The sequence below is a fragment of the Sebastes fasciatus genome, chromosome 24 (assembly GCF_043250625.1).
Source record: "Sebastes fasciatus isolate fSebFas1 chromosome 24, fSebFas1.pri, whole genome shotgun sequence".
Classification (NCBI taxonomy): Eukaryota; Metazoa; Chordata; class Actinopteri; order Perciformes; family Sebastidae; genus Sebastes; species Sebastes fasciatus.
Window position 1 is genome coordinate 11917063 of NC_133818.1, and position 20819 is coordinate 11937881.

Below are 20819 nucleotides of genomic sequence, written 5' to 3' on the forward strand. Positions count from 1 at the left end.
GGCAGGAGGTCAAACAAGCTGTGGGAGGCGTTCAATGACTTGTGAAATAGCGTGCAGGCCATCACAGGGCACTGAAACTCTCCACCGAGCCGCAGGTTGAGAACAGTCGTTACATTTAATTGACAAACTTTTACATTGACTTGCTTTGAATCTGATGAAAAACGTCTCATAAGATCAGTTCTTGTTGGTGCTTCCCATAGCGTGGTATTGATCCATTCCTATTGAGTGATGATAATGTCAATCAAACACTTGTCAGGAGGTAGGATCTCTTGACACATGTTGGTGAAATGATTTTTTTGTGGATTGTTGTGGCTTAAAATGTCTTATTTCACGGCAGCTTTTCTAAAAAAGGAATGCAATGCATGTTGCAATGTTTTAAGGCGTATTTTTTGCAATAATGCAAGTGAAAATTGCAAATTGCATTTTTTTTTTATGTAAGTTACTCCACTTTATTCTTTCAGCTCTTGCAATAGATCTGGATGCAACATAGTGATTTGTCTCATCTGTTGTCCACGCTTTTCAGACATTCTCCATGTGTGTTTTGCGGTAGAAAAGTGACTTTGAGCTGCACCGTTTACCTCCGCTCTGGTGCAGAACATCGGGGAACTACCTCGTACGGTCTATAGCAGTCATTTTCGTCTGACATATCTGACTCTGCATCAACCAGAAAGAAGAAGGAAGTGAGTTTGGTGACGTGAGCGCAGGCGACTGCTGTGATTGGTCAAATTTTGCGGAAAAAGTTGCGGTGATTGGGCAAAATTCACGCAAAATTCACAGGGATTGGTTGAATTTGCGTTAATTGTTACGATCGCGACATCCTGGAGGGACTGCCTATTGTATTGAACCTGTTTGGTGTCCCCGTAGGTTTCGACCTCTCAGTGGTTTTATACAGTGGCACAAAGTGACCCACGCCAACCGTTTAACGTAATTAGCTCTTGAGAAAGCATGTGAAACTGTCACACAAACGCAAAGTGAGTCAACAAGTATAACACACCCTGTCCACTGACTACCAGACTGGGATAAGTTAGTCTGTAGCATGTAGTTGGTATGTGTGATTTTTACCTCTGGTTTGGTGATGAGCCGACCCGATATCACGCCAAAGCGCACCGGAGGATAGCATGTCAGTGTTGCGTTTTGCCTCGCTGAGGCGTGAATATTACACTACAAAAGCACTTAGTTAGGTTGAGGCAACTTAAAAACATAATTTTAGGCATGTGACTGCAAAGTGAGTGATTGGATTAATAGCACGTGTAAATACGGGATGAACTCTGAGACAGATTAGATTATTATTAGTTAGACATAACTCATATATTGTTTGTGATTCTAACTAAGGACCCCTAGTTTCATCTGTACTCCGACTACTAAATGCAACACATCCATCTGTACATCTCCGTAATCATTAGTCGACACGGTGTGCGTTGCACGCTCCATAATGTTTGCGTAGGTGTTTGTGTGCTACAGATGGTCACACAAGTGTTTGACAGCTCCACAGTAATAATTGCTTCACCTTAATCAACTCTGTGAGGTCTAGGAAAGTGGCCTTGCAGCAGCCTGTGTGTGTGTGTGTTTTGTGTGAGTGTGTACTGAGTCACACCACATCGTCGGGAGGCGAATGCTAATCTGCTATTTGCTATTATTCTGAGAGACCTTGGGTGAGACGAGAGGATGGAGGTAGAGATGGGGGGGGGAGCAAGACAGCGGGGGAGAAGAAGCAGATAGGGAGGTTATGAATGAAGCCTTTTGTGTGCGTGGGTGTGTATGTATGTATGTATGTGTGTGTGTGTGTGTGTGTGTGTGTTGGTAGTAGAAAAAGAGAGGTAGCACAAATTAGAGGTATGAGAGGAGAGGGCGCCTGCATGCGAGAAAGAAGTGAGGCAGTGAGAGGCGTCATGAGTCTGGCTCCCATTATGTACATCTGCACCTCGCCAAGGTCGCTGAGATAGAGAAGAAGAAGTCTGTTAAAGTCCTCCTTCAAGCAGAAATATGTTTGATCAAGTTTTTTTTTTATTTTACCGAGGACTCGGGTGTAATGGATATCCAGTCCGTGTGCAGGTTGTCGGTCACATTTGACTGCTGTTTAATTTACGATCCATTGTGACAAGTACAGTTGACTTTGGTGTAATGGCTCAGTTCAAAGCTCCCTGGCCAATCAGAAAGGCACTTGAAGCTAGTTTGTGAACGGGAGTGTGACTTGTCAATCTTCAGCAGGGCGGCTGTGGCTCAGAGGGTAGAGCAGGTTGTCCACCAATCGGAAGGTCGGTGGTTCGATCCCCGGCTGCTCCGGGTCACATGTCGATGTGTCCTTGAGCAAGACACTTAACCCCAAAATTGCTCCCGGAGGCATAGCCATCGGTGTGTGAATGAGTATTTAGATTAAATCCTGATGGGCAAAGTTGGCACCTTAGTAGCCTCTGCCATCAGTGTATGAATGTGTGTGTGAATGGGTGAATACTGACATGTAGTGTAAAGCGCTTTGAGTGGTCGGAAGACTAGAAAAGCGCTATATAAGTCCAAGTCCATATATAAGTCCAAGTCCATTCAGCGATAAATACTAGGGCTGTCAAAGTTAACGTGTCAACGCAAATTTGTTTTAATTTAATTTAATTTATTTTCACACATTAACACAATCAATCTTTCCGAGGTTGTAGCGGGTTTTAAACCAAGAGTGAAGATACTGGCATCCTCTGACACTAGAAAACCTAAAGAATCCATCGGTACCAACCATGTCATACTAGTTTGTAGTGAAGGAGGCTAAATAACGCTACAAGGTTGTGCTTAATTTTGGCGAGGAAAAACTGTCATGGCCATTTTCAAAGGGGTCCCTTGACCTCTGACCTCAGACCTCAAGATATGTGAATGAAAATGGGTTCTATGGGTACCCACGAGTCTCCCCTTTACAGACATGCCCACTTTATGATAATCACATGCAGTTTGGGGCAAGTCATAGTCAAGTCAGCACACTGACACACTGACAGCTGTTGTTGCCTGTTGGGCTGCAGTTTGCCATGTTATGATTTGAGCATATTTTTTATGCTAAATGCAGTACCTGTGAGGGTTTCTGGACAATATCTGTCATTGTTTTGTGTTGTTAATTGATTTCCAATAATAAATATATATATATATTTGCATAAAGCAGCATATTTGTCCACTCCCATGTTGATAAGAGTATTAAATACTTGACAAATCTCCCTTTAAGGTACATTTTGAACAGATAAAAAGTGTGCGATTAATTTGTGATTAATCGCGATTAGCTATTTTAAGCGATTGCCAGCCCTAGTAAACACTTAATGAAAGGTGATATATCTGCCTTTTTATGCTTTTTCTTTATCCCTGCAACTTTCTTTTGTTTGTCTTTGAGATGAGCATCTGTGACGTGTCCTGAAGGCTAAAACAGAAGAAGAGAAGTCTGGGGTCTGGACTAGCTGTCTGAGACTACTGTCATGAAAATAAAGAGATTTAAAACTCCGATAGACTTGTAATGACAGAGCTCAGGGCCGCAGCAGAGAGGGAACCAGACAGTGCTGTAGTCTAGGCCAAAACTGAGACAAAGCCACAAAAAGCTCCAGTAGATTTAATTTACTGAAATAAGTTTCAGGCTTGGAGTTGGCTAACATAAATTACAAGTGACTAATAAATAAAGGCACATTAAAGCTGCAGTAGGCAGTATATTTTTGGCATCATTGGGCAAAAAATCCATAATAACCTTTCAGCATATTGTTATTCGAGTGTTCTGAGAGAAAACTAGACTTCTGCACCTCCTCATGGCTCTGTTTTCAGGCTTTAGAAAATGTAGCCCGTGACGGGAGACTGACAATCACAGGTCATTTCATTGAGAGAGCGTTCCTATTGGCTGTGCTCCGGCTGGTGGGCGGTGCTTGGTATTTCCTCAACATGGCTGCATGGTCACAAACTTTCTCATTTTACAGCTAAACAGTACACTACAAGAAGTTTCTGGAAACATTTTAGGTTAGAAATAGGCATTACAGTAACAGAATATTGATTCATATTTGATCAGCGCTGCCTAGTTTGACCGATTGATCGGAGTTTGCGAGTGATTGACAGCTGCACAGATGTGGCAGACTCCAGCACGGCTGCGATTGGTTTTCCTCTGGTCTGTGAAATCTTGCAGATGCCGTTAAGAGCACCGGAGGACACCAGAGGCACATGATTTCTTTCAGATTACAAAATGTTTTAATTTATACAAATAACTTTTTTTAATCACATTTGCTCCATTTCAACCCACTGCTACTTTAACCCATGTGATTTCACTGTAACCTGTATTCTCTAATCAACTGGCCTTCACTCCATACGAGGTGTCAGATCCACTGGTATCAGTTAATTATATTAATTATAAAACCAATATCTCCAACAGTAACGCAAATACTAGCAAATTCAGTACACACCTCTTTTGCTCCTAGTGACTGGAATGAGTTAGAAAAGATGCTAAAACTTCACACCCTCATTATGTTATACCCTCCTTTAATAACTCAATACAAGCTATAGTTTTGATCACTGCACCTGCTTCTGAATTTGCCTCTTTGGAACACAGTACATATACATATTTACTGCTGTATATACTGTATATATTGTGATGCTTTAATTTAGTCTAATGTTGTTTTACTGCAATAGTTGTATATATGTTTTAATGTCGGGTATGAACTTGCATTCTGTCGCTGCCTCTTGGCCAGGTCGTCATTGTAAATGAGAATTGTTTCTCAATATCTGGTTAAATAAAGATAAAATAAATACATTTTATGTGTTTCAAAACATGGATGCACAGAAAAGCTCAGCTCATACATAAGCAACACTTCTGCATACAAATGAGCAAAGAAGTTCTGACTTTAAGAGCATCTTAAACTTGAGTTTTGTGTATAAAAGACAAAGAGACAGGATTAAAACCTCTAAAAAGCAACGTCCCTTTGTTAATTCTTAGATTTGATCTGACAAAGGCCGACTGAAGAAGATAATTCTTCCTCTTTTTTCTCTTTTGAGAGATGACATTTCATCTCTGTTTGGTGCTTAAAACATGTTTCATTGATACCATGAAAAGGAGATGTCGTAGCTGATCAAACTAAACGTGTCCTTTTCCTCTTTCTGTTACTAAGAAGTTCAGGTGTTCCTCTAAACTGCTTCACTTGTAGAAATCACTGAGTGAGTAACCATCATTGTGCTTTTATATTCCTGTTTTCCAGGACATGCATCACACGGCGGCTTACACTGACAACAGAGACAAAAAAGAAGAAGATGAGACCTGACGCTGGCCATCCTTCCTCAAAGGTAAGAGATACATAAGCGTGTTAATCTGGCCAATGAAAGAGTGGAGGATTTCTCTCTGTCTTGTTTGCTGCCCCTTCTTCCTCTCTGTATTTAGTATGTAAAATAATTATATATTAGATCAATTTGATTAACATAAAACAGTTTGTGAAGGTTGCTCTTATTAACTGCTACAGTCACATGTTTTTGCTGACGCTATAAAATGTTCCAATTTGAGGTGAAGCACTCGTACACGTAACTCCGTCTGTTATTTATTGCAGAATGATGAATATTAGTGTTGCATGGATCCCGGGTTGTAGTGCAGCGTTTAGTACAAATTAAAGTTCTGGTGGTCATTTTACTTTGACTTTAAAACGGTCAGATTCATCTCTTTCAACCTTCCCAAGGCTGACACTCGGAGTGTGTGTGTGTGTGTCTATGTATGTGTGTGTGTGTGTGTGTGTGTGTGTGTGTGTCGAAGGAGCTTTCAATGAGATAAACACTTGAGCTACCGATTCTGTGCAGAGGGAAATCTATAATGTTTAATACCAAGGTCAGAGTTATTGTTTCTCTCTCTCTGCCGGTACGCTCTGCCACAATACGAGTACTTTTCTCCCCTCGCTGAAGAAAAGTTTCCAATCAAACCGCGCAGCTGAATGTGTGCACGCAGCACAGATGAGGTGACGTGTCAATACCTCCATCTGCACCTTAAATCAGCAGCTCATAATTAGAGACCCTTTGAATAAGGGCTTCTCTTAGTGGTATTTGGATGAGGCTGGAATTAGTTTTGATTGATATAGGACTTCTGCTGAAGTGAGTTTAACCCAGAGTGCTTTGCAAACACACTCACAGATAAGTAAGCTTTGAAGGATGACGCTGTTGATATTTGATAATTTTTCTTACTGTGAAAGAAATCTGCGTCAAAACACCTGCTTATTCCTCTGAACCACAGAGCTCGATTTTTGTCCAGAAACTATTATAAAACACATCAGAGTCACATCGGTGCACTTGGTGACACATTACAATATCACTTTAGTTCATTATGAATCACACGTACACCGACCTGCTGCATTAAATAATCACTGGAGCACCAAATGCGTAGAAATTGGAAATGTAGCTTTGTGTCCATGGTCTGGTCAATTAGTCTTTACCTCCCTGAACATGATCAACTTTAAACCATCTTGTTTATTTTATGAATGAAAATAGAAGATAACTAGGGATGAAACTAAAAATCATTTTTATTATCAAATAATCTGCTCGTTATTTTCTCAATCAATTCATAATTTAGACTATTTAATGTTAGAAAATTGTGAAAAAAAAGGCCATAAAAGTTTTCTAAGAGCCCAAAACAACATCTTCAGGTTGCATGTTTTATCTAACAACAGTCCAAAACCTTAAGATATTTAATTAATGATCATATATGACATAGATTGTATCAAATCCCTACATTGATTTAAGAAGCAAATATTTGTCATTTTTGCTTGAAAAGCATAAAATAGACTAAATTTTGCTCCGATCGGTTAATCGACTAATTGTTTCCGCTCGGCAATAAAACAGTAACTATTTAGTTTTTGTGACAACTGGCAGTTGAATTAGTTGCTTCTCGTATTGTTGCTTTACAGACGCATTTCATGTTTTATTATGTTACACGTAGAGACCTTGAATTTTACATAATTGTTCATAAGACATAGTTTTTCCTCTGTAAATCACTATTTTGTTATTCATAAGAACGAAAGAGGAAGAGTTTCTTACTAAATGTCAGATGAGTTGAGTCTGATTGTGCATCATAAATAAAAACAGACTTTACTAGATGTGACAAATAGTTTCACTCCTTTTTGAATGTATAAAGGACGTTTTATCGTTGGTGCTACTAAATTAAAAGTGAGCAATGACCACAGCATCAAAGAAGATGCAGGCATAATAGTTTATTGAATATGACACGTATGGGTTATGACTGTTGGAGCACGATGTCTGCTGCAGTGATAGTAACAGACGTATGACAGGAAGGAGTGGTTGAGGTGTTGTCCTGCTCCTGAACGTCTGCTAAATTATCTCCAAGTCACAAGCGAGGACCATCAAATGAGATGAGTATAACTGTTCCATTTGGTGGCTCCATGGTCCATTCCAGATGTGTAATCAACAGGCGGAGCTAGCAGTGTGTGAATGTGTGATTTTATGTTCCCTAAAAATACGCTCATGTTGTCTGTCAGACTGAAAGAAGCTGTAATGGACATCTTATCAGTGCAGAGTGACAGTGTGTGCTACTACATAGTACGATGTGTGTGTGTGTGTGTGTGTGTGTGTGTGTGACTGCTGACAGCACAGTGATGAGATGATAATGTTCTTCATGCTGAAGACAGACAGACAGACACACAGCATGATGGACACGGATGTCTCTTGCTCTTATCCTAATCATCTGTCCAGTTGGACCGGCTGAGCTGTGACGCTCTGCAGTCTTCACCTAGTCAACCTAAATACCTACCTGACACATACGGAAGGTGTGTGGAAGGATGTATGAAAGAAACGGAAAAATCACATGTCAGATTCAGATCATAAAAACTCTGAAAGTTTGACCCACACTAGGAATGAAAAGTCAGGATCCCTCGCTCTCAGCTAACCCCATTCTTTTATAAAAATACTAAATACCTTTAATTTACAAACTCACCGTCTCCTTAGCGTTTCACTTTCAACCTGGATAGAGTCGAGCCAAGCGGAGTTCAGCGCCGTCACCCCCGCCCCATTACTCCCCCCACCGTTGTCCTCCTGTCATGCTCTTGATGTCACTGCTTTTATCTCGTCACCCTAAGCAACCTCTCCATCTTATTGTCCCGCTGCTGCTATCTGCCTCTTTGTCACTCTGATGAGGGTCAGCGGGTCAGCTGGAGGGCTTGTCATTAGCGGGGAGTGTGCACCTACATGTGCATACATGTGAAGTGTGTACACAAGATAATAAGGTGCTTTAATGACCACTGACAGGAAATTGGAGCAGAGAGGGAAAGTAGTAGAGCAAAACGTAAAAAAAAAAACGTAACATAAAGCAATTACATTATGTACAAATGTGTGCAAAATATACGTGTACTTGAAATTATAGCAAATACATGTATGTTTATTAAGGCTGTAATATTTAATCGCAAATTAATCACATTTTTTATCTGTTCAAAATGTACCTTAAAGGGAGATTTGTCAAGTATTTAATACTCTTATCAACATGGGAGTGGGCAAATATGCTGCTTTATGCAAATATATATTTGATATTAGAAATCAATTAACAAAACAATGACAAATATTGTTCAGAAACCCTAGCATGTACTCCAAAATATGTTCAAAGCATAACATGGCAAACTGGTTATTAAGTTAAGTTATTACTGCATTAACTTTGACAGCCCTAATGTTTATGAAACAGAATCCAGGGAGTCTTGCTGGATAAATCGTTCTCAAGTAGTGCAGACAACTATCGAAAAATACTAAAGCGCTTCATCTTCAGGTGAAAATACATACATGTACTTTTACCTGCCTTACTAAAGAGCACCTGTCATGTGAGCCACGAGACCCAAGCACGCCTCCTTCCTCTGTTTTAAACATACTGTAAATTGAATGATGACAACATGCGTTAAACAAAGAACAGACGTTTTGAGAATAGGATGAATATGAAAGTAAGTCCTAGTATTTTGTCACTTTAGGCTGCTTTAAACATAAATCACTACTGAGAGATGTGCCACAATGTGAAAGTGAAGTCAACCAACACAAACTAAATTAATCCAACAAATTTAAAATAGAAACTTTTTGTTCTTTTCTTTTATTAAACACAAAGTGTTGGATTGAATCGCCGTCACGTCGCGTAAAAAAGGCCTTAAATATAACATAAATATTCAACACGACCCATTCTGAGTTTTTAACCAAGAGAGAGTTGCCTCGAAATAACCACAAAAACATGATTCACATTACATTAGATTTAATATTGAATTAGTTTTTAGGAGACAGGCTTGCCGTCCGACTAATCCTAACCACGAGACACTCGAACTTCAACAGAACACGAATGTGGAAGACATCACAGGAAGAAGTTATTTTAATGCCATTTCAACAGCTGATTTCCTGGAAGAGCGGCCCAAAAACCGCACCGAAATTAGCTTTTAAAATGTCACATAAATGTGGATATTTATAGTTGGTGTTTCTTCCTGACGCGTGGAGTAACACTGCCAGGCTTTTCCTTCTTTCTGTTGCCTTCTATGCTGACCAGTTTCTCTCTCTGTCTGTCTGTGCTTTATCTCTGTCAGCCCAACAATGGGCACCAATAGGAAACTGCTGATGTGGTAAACAAACAGCATCCAGAGCTGTCCACCAGCCTCCCAGTTTAACATCTACTGCTCTCCTCTCTGGGTACTTTTCTATCAGCAGGGAGCCTGTACGATATTAGAAATATAAACTTATTTACATATATGAATTTTAACACATGTATTGAAATGAAACTAAGAGATGGAGTGTGTTTGTGTGTGTGTGCTGGGTATTGACCGCGTGTCTATAGCGTATTGTGCTGGCTGGTAATGAGAGCTGCTTAGCGTGTGCAGCTACCATCGCTGGGCCTGTTTGTTTAGGTGCTGCTGATGTTCTGCGCGTGTGTATTTGCATACATGTGTACACATGCGTGTGTGTGCGGGTGTGTTTGGATGCCACTATTTGTTCAGCTTCGCCTGCTTTCTCAAGGTTGCCTCATTGCAGCCAGGAGACGAGCATAATGGTGACGGTGTGTGTGTGTGTTTGCCTCGGGGAATAGAATCTAGAGTAAACACACGTGTCCGTCTCTTTCCCAGGTGGAGTTGGATGAATGAATGGGCCGACAGTGATATTGACAAGCTGAGCCACTGCTCGTGTGTGTGTGTGTGTGTGTGTGTGTGTGTGTGTGTGTGTGTGTGTGTGTGTGTGTGTGTGTGTGTGTGTGTGTGTGTGTGTGTGTGTGTGTGTGTGTGTGTGTGTGTGTGTGTGTGTGTGTGTGTGTGTGTGTGTGTGTGTGTGTGTGTGTGTGTGTGTGTGTGTGTTGTTCTAATACATGAGAGCAAGGGAGAGAGGTTAGAGTAGGAGCCTGTACACACTATTCTCTATATCACCAGCAACAGTTGTTAGTTTAACTAATTAAAGATCCATTAATAAGAGTTTTGAAGACCATTATTGATTTTTTTTTTTTTTTTTTTTAGGGCTGTCAATCGATTCAAATATTTTATCTCGATTAATCGCATGATTGTCAATGATTAATCACGATTAATAGCAAATTAAACACATTTTTTATCTGTTCAAAATGTACCTTAAAGGGAGATTAGTCAAGTATTTAATACTCTTATCAACATGGAAGTGGACAAATACACTTGCTTTATGCAAATATATGTATATATTTATTATTGGAAATCAATTAACAACACAAAACAATGACAACTATTGTCCAGAAACCCTCACAGGTACTGCATGTAGCATAAAAAATATGCTCAAATCATAACATGGCAAACTGCAGCCCAACAGGCAACAACAGCTGTCAGAGTGTCAGTGTGCTGACTTGACTATGACTTGCCCCAAACTGCATGTGATTATCATAAAGTGGGCATGTCTGTAAAGGGGAGACTCGTGGGTACCCATAGAACCCATTTACATTCACTGATCTGGAGGTCAGAGATCAATGGACCCCTTTGAAAATGGCCATGACAGTTTTTCCTCGCCAAAATTTTGCGTAACTTTGAAGCGTTATTTAACCTCCTTCATGACAAGCTAGTATGACATGGTTGGTACCAGTGGATTCCTCAGATTTTGTTTTAGTTTTTTTTTTTTAACGGAGCCCGTGTCAACCTCCGAAAGATCGATTGTGTTAATGCGTTAAAGAAATTAGCGGCGTTAAAACGATATCGCGTTAACGTGTTATTGTCGCATTAACTTTGACAGCCCTAGTCATTTCATATCTCTAACAATATCTATCATCATCTAGCATGTTCTCTGGTAGTTCAATACAAAAATATCTATGTGAAATAACCACAAGTTAAAGCCTATTTGTTATACTCCTGTGTGAATTAAATACTTGACAAATGAAAAGTATTTTCTCATTTAATTAAGAACTTTAGTGCAAAATGAACATAACAGTTTCAAGTGAAATTATAGAGAGAAAAAAGGAATAAAGATAATATGTCTTTGTCTTATAAATGGAACGTAAAGTCTGATCAAAAGACCAAAGAGCTCGCTGTTCAACAACAAAACAAAAAGTTGCTTTGTCTCACTTTATTCACCGTTAATCACATCGTGAATCAATTAATAATATCCCATGTAAAACAAAAAGCTACAAATATTCAGAATCACAATAATTGTCTTCCTGTAACATCACGTTAAAGAGTCGACATTAGAATAAAAGCAGTCTACTCTGTCATAAACCAGACTGCTTTAACACAACGGTGCTTAGTTAAGCTTACCACATTTTAGTAAGACTTTAACATTTAAAATAGATGTTAAATGATGAATTCTGAAATCAGAAGATGTCTGATGTTGACTGGTGTAACTAACAGCAGCATGTTGCGTTGTTTGCATAGAGAAGTTGCTTTTGTCCCTTGAACCATTTGTCAGTTTTAAGCTGAGAGCAACAAGTCAAAGTTGAAGCAGGAAGTCGGTCTGTCTGACTAGTTGTCTGACGGCTTGTGTTTCTTGCCCCATTTTACATATTTTTAATAACTTTGCTGTGTTCCCAAAGTTTAGCAGTAAACTTACTGATAAAAAATATGACCAAAACTGTGAAAATAATAACCTGGAATTCTCCTTTTAAAGGGGCTCTATGTAAGAATCAGAAATTGCTTGTTAACAGTGACACCTGTGGCTCTTAAGTCAACGACGTCCTGTTGCGCTCGCACTACCGACACACGCGAGACTGAACGTGATTGACAGCTAAAACCACATTATCACTATATATTTCACCTGTCCAATAGGAACTAAACCAAACGAAGGTCCCTCCATGAATCGAAGGCCCGGCCGATGTCGATCCTAGTTTTCACCCGACGTCGGTCACTTTCCTGTTGCGGTGGGGGCGGCTGGTCATTTGATGGCGTTAGCGGACTCCATTTCTAACCGAACGTTCGCTGTCGTTACACACCTGTTAGCCCGGTAGCGGAGCTGAAGAGAGTAAAGGCACTCGCGAGCTGGAATGACGTCACATCCGTTGGATTTTTCTGGGAAAAAACATCCTGTATTAAAAGCAGTCTACATGCTGATAGAGGAGACCCAGAAAGTTGTGAACAGACGTACAGTAGTGTAATCTATTTGTGTACAGACAGAAGAATATGTACTGTACTCACTGTTGTCAGTCATTGCTAAAGTGTTAACATGTTGCACTGAAACCAATGATCTGTTTTTGATACATTTTCTTTAGACAATCTATCAAAGTCCAACGGGGTAAACGGGGACACGAGAGAGAGACAGAGAGAGACGTGATGCATCGAGCTGCTGTGATAACGTCTCTCTCTCTCTCTGTCTCTCTGTCTCTCTAAAAAGAGAGGGATAAAGGGCCTTTTCTCCATTCCACATGCCAGCCAACTCCCAGCGGCCTCTTTGTTGACACAGCCGCCACAATGGGAACTAAAGGCCTCCCAATGCCTCCCATTATGAGCCTAACCCAGGGCCCAGTCGCTGCGCTGCAGGGTTATCCAGTGCAGGCCGGCCGGCGTTGGCCAAAGCCCCCTTGAATATTAGCCTGGATATATAAGACCCCCCCCCCCCCACGCCGCCCCCCGCTGCATTGTTCAGCGTTATTCTGCTCCCACAATGGGACATCACACTTTGGAAGTAATTTTCAAAAAGGGGAAGCCGATCAAAAATAATGGCACTTATTGTTTCTCTTTTGACACACATTGGTGAGCGGCCTGCCCCTCCCTCGTCCGTCGCTTTCTCTGGCCGTGTAGCCCTAAACCCCGGGGTTCATTCACGTCTATTATACGGGCAAATTAAATAAAACCCAGTATGGGTCGGAGGGGAGCAGAGAGCCACGCTGGCCGCCGGCAGTGGTGTTGGGAGAGAGTCGGGGATGGGAGGAATACAAGGGTTTGGCAGGAAGGGAAGCAGACAGGCCAAGGTGGAGGGAATTGGGAAAAGACATGGCTGCTGAGGTCAGCCACTTATTACAGCAAGTCTTCAGTTTTCTGCTGTCGATGGACACGTTGAGTTCTGCAGGAATGTAACTAAAGATGTGACGCTGTGGGACCATCTCTGTCACCGCTAGGCCGAGACGATGGGAAAGTAAATAAATGCATCTGGGAACAATCTTATGAAGAGTAATGGGAACATCACTTGGAGGTTGTACGCTTGGTATCCATTTCTTTCTCCTGCAATGCTCCAACTAAAGGAACTAGAGAAACAAGTGTAGAAATGACAGCGCTCGGATATATGGATGGATATATCTACTGCTTTCTCCCATGGATAGATGGATGCCTGGTAAAAGGAGGGAAGGTATGTTGCTGCTTATCGAAGAGGGGAGGGCCCTTTGAGGGATTACGGTGTGTGTTAGACAGGTGGTTGAGGTTCACTGGCTGATGATCCGCTACATTTATAGTCTTTATGGTCTTCCCGTGAACCTAAAGCTGAAAAATGTCATCTCAAGTTAGCGCTGATGCTTTTGAAAAAGCAGACGAGTTATCTTTTGACCGTGCCGCAGAACAATGACTTCACTACATGTGCACAGAAACTATAAAAAGGCTTCATTTGAATATTGGTGGAAATAAAACGGCAGCCGCAGGGCCCTGCACAGAGCTACTATACGACTAGCGTCTGCAGCTCCCGACCTGATTGGATTCACATGAGTATGCATGAATAGTTTTAATATCATAATTGGTGTCTTTATTCTTGTTTCAGTGGAGATGTTTAACATCCCATGATGATCTAAATGTTGGTCTAGAACACTTACAAGACTAAAAAAGTTGTTACTCTTTCTAGAAAGCAGTGGTTTGGTGATTGTAACTTGGTGACTTGTTTTGTCTCTGACCCTTTGCAGCCGAGCCATGCCTCCTAGTGACCCCTCGTGACAGGTTGCACATGACTATGAGCTATGAGCGGTTGAATTAGAAGAGGTAGAACTCTACCGCATTTGAGAAAAGTCTGAAAAAAGTAAATAATTTTGTGCAGCATAGATGTTCTTTCCCCCTCCGATTAATCATGTGACCAGACCCACAGGCTGGAAAACACTAGTCTAGACTTCTGATCAAAATGTATTGAAAAAAAAGAGAGGTTTGGAGACGTCTAGGTTACATATTAACTGTTGTTTCAACTGCATTTCAGCCCACATTTAAACCTGGAGCAGCTGCTGACTGCAGTTTGATATACAGTCTCTCAAATACTGTTGAAACAACAGTTATATGTAACCTAGAAGTCTAAAAAACACAGTTTTTACGTTGATATCTTTTGATCTGCAGATCATAAAACCAGCACTCATAGTTCTGTCTTACTCAAGTCTTAGTAATAATGCAGTGAGATAGATAGAGAAAGATAGATACAGTGCAGCTGCAGGATAGAGAGGAAGAAAGAAGAGAGGAAAAGGTGACGTGAGGGACAGGAATGGAAATAAAGGAAGAAGAAAAGGTTGTTGAAGAAGAGGAGGAAAGGGCAGGTGGAGGAGCGCTGCTCTTTGAAAGCAGCAAGTCCTGGCTGGGAGCTCGACCCCATTTAGGATGAGCGAGAGACATCGAGAAGAAGTGTGAGAGAGGGAAAGAGAAAGAGAGAGAGAGAGAGACTCCTCAGCCCTGCACTTAAAGGCCCTCCCCAGGAAGTCCTCATTCTTCCCAGAGCCCGACACCCCCCACCAACAGCAGAGAGAACGGAGGAAAAAGCCCTCATTTAGGATGAGTGGAGGAGAGGAGGGGGGTCCTGATATCTAAACTTCCCCCTCAGCGGGATAGAGACAAATGTCAGCAAGAAGGAAAGCTTTAGTGTCTTTTATCATGTGATCTGGATATTGATTTGTGTGTGCAAAGGTTGTAATCAACCCTTTCGACCTTTTCTGAATTTTTTAATTTTTTGAATTCAAAATAGAGCGATCTATTTGTCACTGATCAACACGATCTACGTTTCTTTAATCTTGAGTAGGACAAGGGGAAAAAATAGGGTTTCAATAAGTCCACTACATACAGTACAAGTCAATGTCAGTCATTTCTTTAATTTTCTGCTACTTTATACTTCTACCGCACCACATTGCAGAGGAAAATTTGCACTTTTTACTGCTTTTTATGTGTTTATTTAACAGCTTTGGTCACAAGTTACTTTGATTTCGATTCTATATCCAAAACACTCATCTTCTCACCATCTTATAAAGTAGGATGCATTGTTAACAGATTAAACTACCCAACGGTAGTTAAAATGTGCTCTACCTCGACCAACTACAACATCAAAATGCTACGTACATGTTTATGCATCAGTAATAATATAAAACTTTTACTTTTGATACCTTAAGCACTGTACATTTTACCCATATGTCTGTAGGATCTTTCACATGGTAGTATTGCTGGTAGTATCTGAATGCTTCTTCAGTCAGCTATTGCTGCATTATGATGCTTTTCTCTTAGTACCCGTGTGCTGGTATGTGCTCGTTACATCGTGTTCCTACTCCTAGTTTTGGTCGTCATTCTTATTAGTTTATGAAAACATTTGACTTGTCCTCTTCATTGTTTGTTCATTGTAGACTTCACTTTAGGTTGGGTTCATATTACTGGTTAGCAAAATACTCTGATTTATTAGTGATCTGGATGGAAGCAACAGTTGTTTTATAAATGTTATTGTCTCAGGGCTACTTCAAGGTTCAGCACGCCGAACAGTTGTAAAATGCAAAGTTCAGTAGTAGTGCAATGCAATGAAGTTGTGTTTGTAGTTGTGGCTGTTATTACAATTGTTTATACAGTAGTACAATACAGCCAACAGTAGCCTCAGTAAGCTTTCAGGCGATCTCCCTCCAGCTTGCTGTCACCTTAAATAGGTGTTTTTAAGTCAGTTATCTGTGCGATACCTCCTCATTTCAACTCCACCAATCAGCCGTTCCTCATCCGTTGCAATAAGGAATAAATAGAAACAGGGCGTCCGACGCTTCGTCTCTCGCGGACAGTTAGTTCATCCCAATAGAAAACAATGCAATCAAACTGATTTTGTCACTAACGCTTACTGGCGTCGCATTCTGTTTGTAGGGTGTAATATGTCGGCTACACACATCCCGATACATTAGACCTCTCTGCGTTGTACACATTATATTCCGTCTGGATTTCTTTAGTGAACCCCCAACCTTAAAGTTTGCGCCTATGCCCAAAAAATCCACAGCCCTTACTTAGTGCAAAGATACATTATTAAGTGTATCTGAGGCTTCAGCGATATATGTTAGACAAAAAAAGCTGGTATCTTCCAAAATCACTGTTTGTGTTGCTATCCCTCCACTACAGCTGGAAACGCTGTTCATATGGGCACTTGAGTGTTGTTTTGAAAAGTTGTGAACCCATCCTTTAAATATCAGTACCGCAGGAGGTAATGAAGTAAGCAACAGGACGGGTTAGTTAGAAATTCTTTCTGAATGTTTCCATGTTTGGATGAACCTCGGCTGCAGCTCATAGAACTTTAAGCCCTGCAGAATAATGTTCAGATGTGTCCGTTAAAATGACGCTGCTGGTCGTTGTGGTGGGGGTTGTGGCTGTGGTTGACACCAACTACACACACAGACAGGGGTTGAGTGGGATCAGTTGTTCTTGGGCGCTGACACACACAGAGGTGTCAGCCCAGCATGTTGAACCTAGTTGACAGTCAGCTGTTTTCTCTGCTGTTGTGCAAAATTGGCAGAATTGTAGATGTGTGTGTGTGTTTGAGAGACATGAAAATGCCCTCAGTCAGGCAAACATTACTAAAATAGTTATAAAATAATTTTGCATGATGGCTTGATGTTTTCCTGTTTATTCCAGTTTGACAGTCTGTGTCTGTCTTTGTGTCTAAGTAGGTCTTTTTTTCATAATTGTTGATTTTGTGCTGAATGTTTTGCTGAAAGTAGACCGAATCTTAACAGTGGATTGAATTAGAGATGCTCCGATACGACTTTTTCCTTCCTGATTCCGATACCTGAACTTGCGGTAGCGTGATAAAGAAAAAATAGTTATTGTTATTATTAATTAAGAACTTGTTGGATTTTCCACTGTGAAATTTTGCCAAATGGCTGACATTTTCCTCACCCTGACTACCGTTACACTCTCCACTAGCACCACAATGTTGTTTGCTATTGTCATTTGACTAACTACCTGCAATCAGTTCTTCTTCGCTGCTCTAAAACAGTAGCTGCCAGTGGCAACCATGATACATCCAGGGCGACAGCACAGTGAAGGCTGCTGTTTTGGAGCGGTGAAGAAGAATTGATTTCTGCTTAAACAAGTTGATTTTTTTGTGTTTTAATAAACTATGGTATCCGACGTAAATAGACTGACGTACTCGCCGATACCCAATATCGGGACGCATTTCCGATACTGGTATCGGAACAACTCTAGATTGAATATTATTTAACATTTGGTCTGAGGTGAAACTGCCTTATGTTTGCAGATAATTTGCAAAGCAGTTCTGTGTTGAACTATTCTTTCACGACGTCGTATTAATGTTTGTCAGTTCTGTCATAGTGTACAAAAACCAGAGCCCCGGAGGTTGACTCAGTCTGACATTGTTGCTGGTTTTCTACACGTTTGTGTTGTTGGCTTGTTGTTAGTCAGACTCGTTCTGTTGGAAGTGAACTGAGGACCTTCGTTCTTTCACTTGCATCTGAGTTCATTTAAAACCTTCCCCTTTTTTGTTGGCAAATTGAACCACGAGCCTTTGCAAGTATTTAGTTTACACATGTATCGAATAAACCTTTAACAGCACAGGAAAACATTACGTCTCAAAAGTAAAAGTGCTTATTGCAAAGAATTGCTCCTTCACGAAATATGTCAAACACAAATATTGATTTAATAATCAAAGTATTTTATTGTTGAAACAGATTCAGATGGCACTGCAGTACACCTGACCAAACCGTGACCATGGTGGTGTCAGATCTGAAAGCTGTTTTATTTTTGCTGGTGATTTTTATGTGTTGTTGTGGAGGGCAGTTAGAAATAATGTATTTAGTTGTTTAATTTAGAGGACTTGTTGTCAAAGAGAGGTTGACAATTGATTGTTTTTATCGCGAAATTTCATGCTACTGCATCTCTGTCTCGTCTGGACGTTGCCAGTCTTCAGGAATATAATCTCAAAGTGACATTTCTTTACTAAAGATGCAGAGTTGTATTACAGGTATGAGAGGGACGAGAGAAAAAGTTTAAAAATAAAACCACTGGAGGTTTTTTAAGCTGTCCCGAGGAGAGAACATGTCATTTGAGTTTAAGGTGGCTTTGTTTGGTTGTTTAAACTTGAACTGAACAGTTGATTTTTAGGTAAACCTCTGGATAAAGTAGCTGTGGTGGTAACGTGTACTGTGCTGGAGTACATGTACTTGTTATGTGTGTGAGTTTGCATTAGCCAGACAGGTTGGATCACTGATGCTGATCACTTTGATGTGTTCATCGTGTGTGTGTGTGTGTGTGTGTGTTTGCGTTGGCTGGGTCTGACTCTGCTCCCTCAGAGGGACTATCATTGCTGGTAATCCTCTTCACGGTCCACTAATCTGTTTTCGCCGGGGTCACTCCATCCCTGTCCTCCTCTCTCTACCTCACCCTCCCTTTCTTTTTTCTTTTCACCACTCCTCAGTGGGGTTCCTCCTTCTCTCCTTACCTCCTCCTGCAAAGGTCACTTCTTCATTCTTTCCTCCTTCTCACCATGTTTCCCTCCGTCCTTCCTTCCCCTCCCTGTCTAGCTGCCCTTCTCCCTTTCAAACCACTAATCTTATTACACAGACAATCAAAGCTTTCATGCTTACCTCCCGTCCATCTGAAAATCAAACTAATAATGAGATATTAGTGGCCTTCCCTCCTCACACCGCCTCTCCATCCACCGATAATTTGACAATGTGAAGCTATGGAGGCCGACACCAGCTTCTTTTAGGGAGATATGCTTTCTTTCAGAGACGTCCAGACTGCCGCTCCGTACTAGCTCATTCTTGGAGGAAAAAGTGAATCCTCCAATATGTTGAAGTCATATCTTAGAGATAACCTATTCTTATGGCAAAATTGACACTATCAACAAATTGATATATCAGCTCACTCCTCCTTCCTCCATCTTCTCCTCTCCTCTTATATCCAATCATCTCCTCATCTTTTCAACCCTTCAGCTTACCTCTGCTCTCACCACTAACAAAACCACAATCAGATTTCTTCCCACCTCCTACACACACACATAAACAGGCGAACTCAAACACGTGGTCTAATCATATTTCTTCCTATCTAGAAGCAATCAGTGATAGTGTTGGCTGCTCCCAAGCGCCTTGACAATGCTGGCAGAGAGGGAGGCTGCACATGCTCTAATTAAATTAAGTGTGTGTGTGTGTGTGTGAGGTACAAATAAAATGTAGCTGCTGCATCAACGCTGCTTGACCTGCCTGTAGCAGATGGATGTATGATGTGAAGAGCTCCGCTGAAAGTATTAAAGGTCAAGGCAGGAGGTTGATCAGCGCTGCTGCACATTAACATATCATTCGTCTTTTTTTGTCAATTCTGTTTTAGCATTTCTTATATGTCACTAGTGTGTTCGTCAGGTCTTTACCGCAAACATTCTGCTAATTCAGGAAGTTTCTAGGAAATATGAAACAAATCTCAAAAAGCTTACTGGATCCTAAAACCCGCTCAGATCGTCTCATCTTTGCAGTAAAGAATAATCCCTCGGTAGTCAAAAAGAGTTTATTTATATAGCACATTTCAGCAACAAGGCAATTAAAAGTATTAAGACAAAGTGCAAAAGAAACACATGATGGAAAAATAATATTAAAATCAGTCTACTCGAGTCTATTTTTTCAAATTCTCGCTTACTAAAAGATCAGTGCGTGGTAACTGTGGTATGGTTCAGGTTAGAAAAAGATCCGGATTATGGCAAATAAACTAAAGGGAGACGGCTGTTGAGCAGCTTTATATGTTTTGTAAATGTTGGTCTTCTGTGTTTTCTGTCCAGATGGCTGAATGAACAAAAGGACTTGAAGGGCCGGGAACACACATTTGGTGAGTAATCAATTCATTTGATTTCCGACTTAGCATCCTAGCCTTGCTGTTGTTGTTGTAGAAGATCTTGTTTTGGTTGTAGTAAACACTTGAGATAGTAGTAGTATATTATGCCGTAAAAATGTTAGTTTCATATGCCATAAAATAATATGGTATATCATAAAAAATGTCATAGTATAATATTAAAAAAAAAATAGGATCTCTTAAAAAGTCATAACAAATTTCATTAAAAACATATGGTATATGATTTAAAAAGTCATACTGTGGTATGTCATAGTATGTCATGTGGGGTCATAAAAAAGGGATAGTATAGCATGTCATAGTAGGAAAAAAAAGTCATACTGTAGTGTCATAAAAAGTCAGTATAGTGTCTCCAAAAAAATCATAGTATGGTAGTACGTAATGAAATTTCATTTTGTCATAAAGTTA

At 40.5% G+C, this 20819-nt stretch overlaps 1 long non-coding RNA gene across 1 annotated transcript in view; it reads left to right on the plus strand.

Moving 5' to 3' along the window:
- Positions 1–20386, plus strand: part of LOC141762841 (uncharacterized) — a 78021-nt gene extending 57635 nt beyond the window's left edge. Inside the window, exons 2-3 of the long non-coding RNA XR_012592917.1 lie at positions 5193–5277; positions 20344–20386. This is a non-coding gene — a long non-coding RNA (uncharacterized LOC141762841). The remainder of the gene's footprint in view (positions 1–5192; positions 5278–20343) is intronic.
- Positions 20387–20819: the final 433 nt, after the last annotated feature.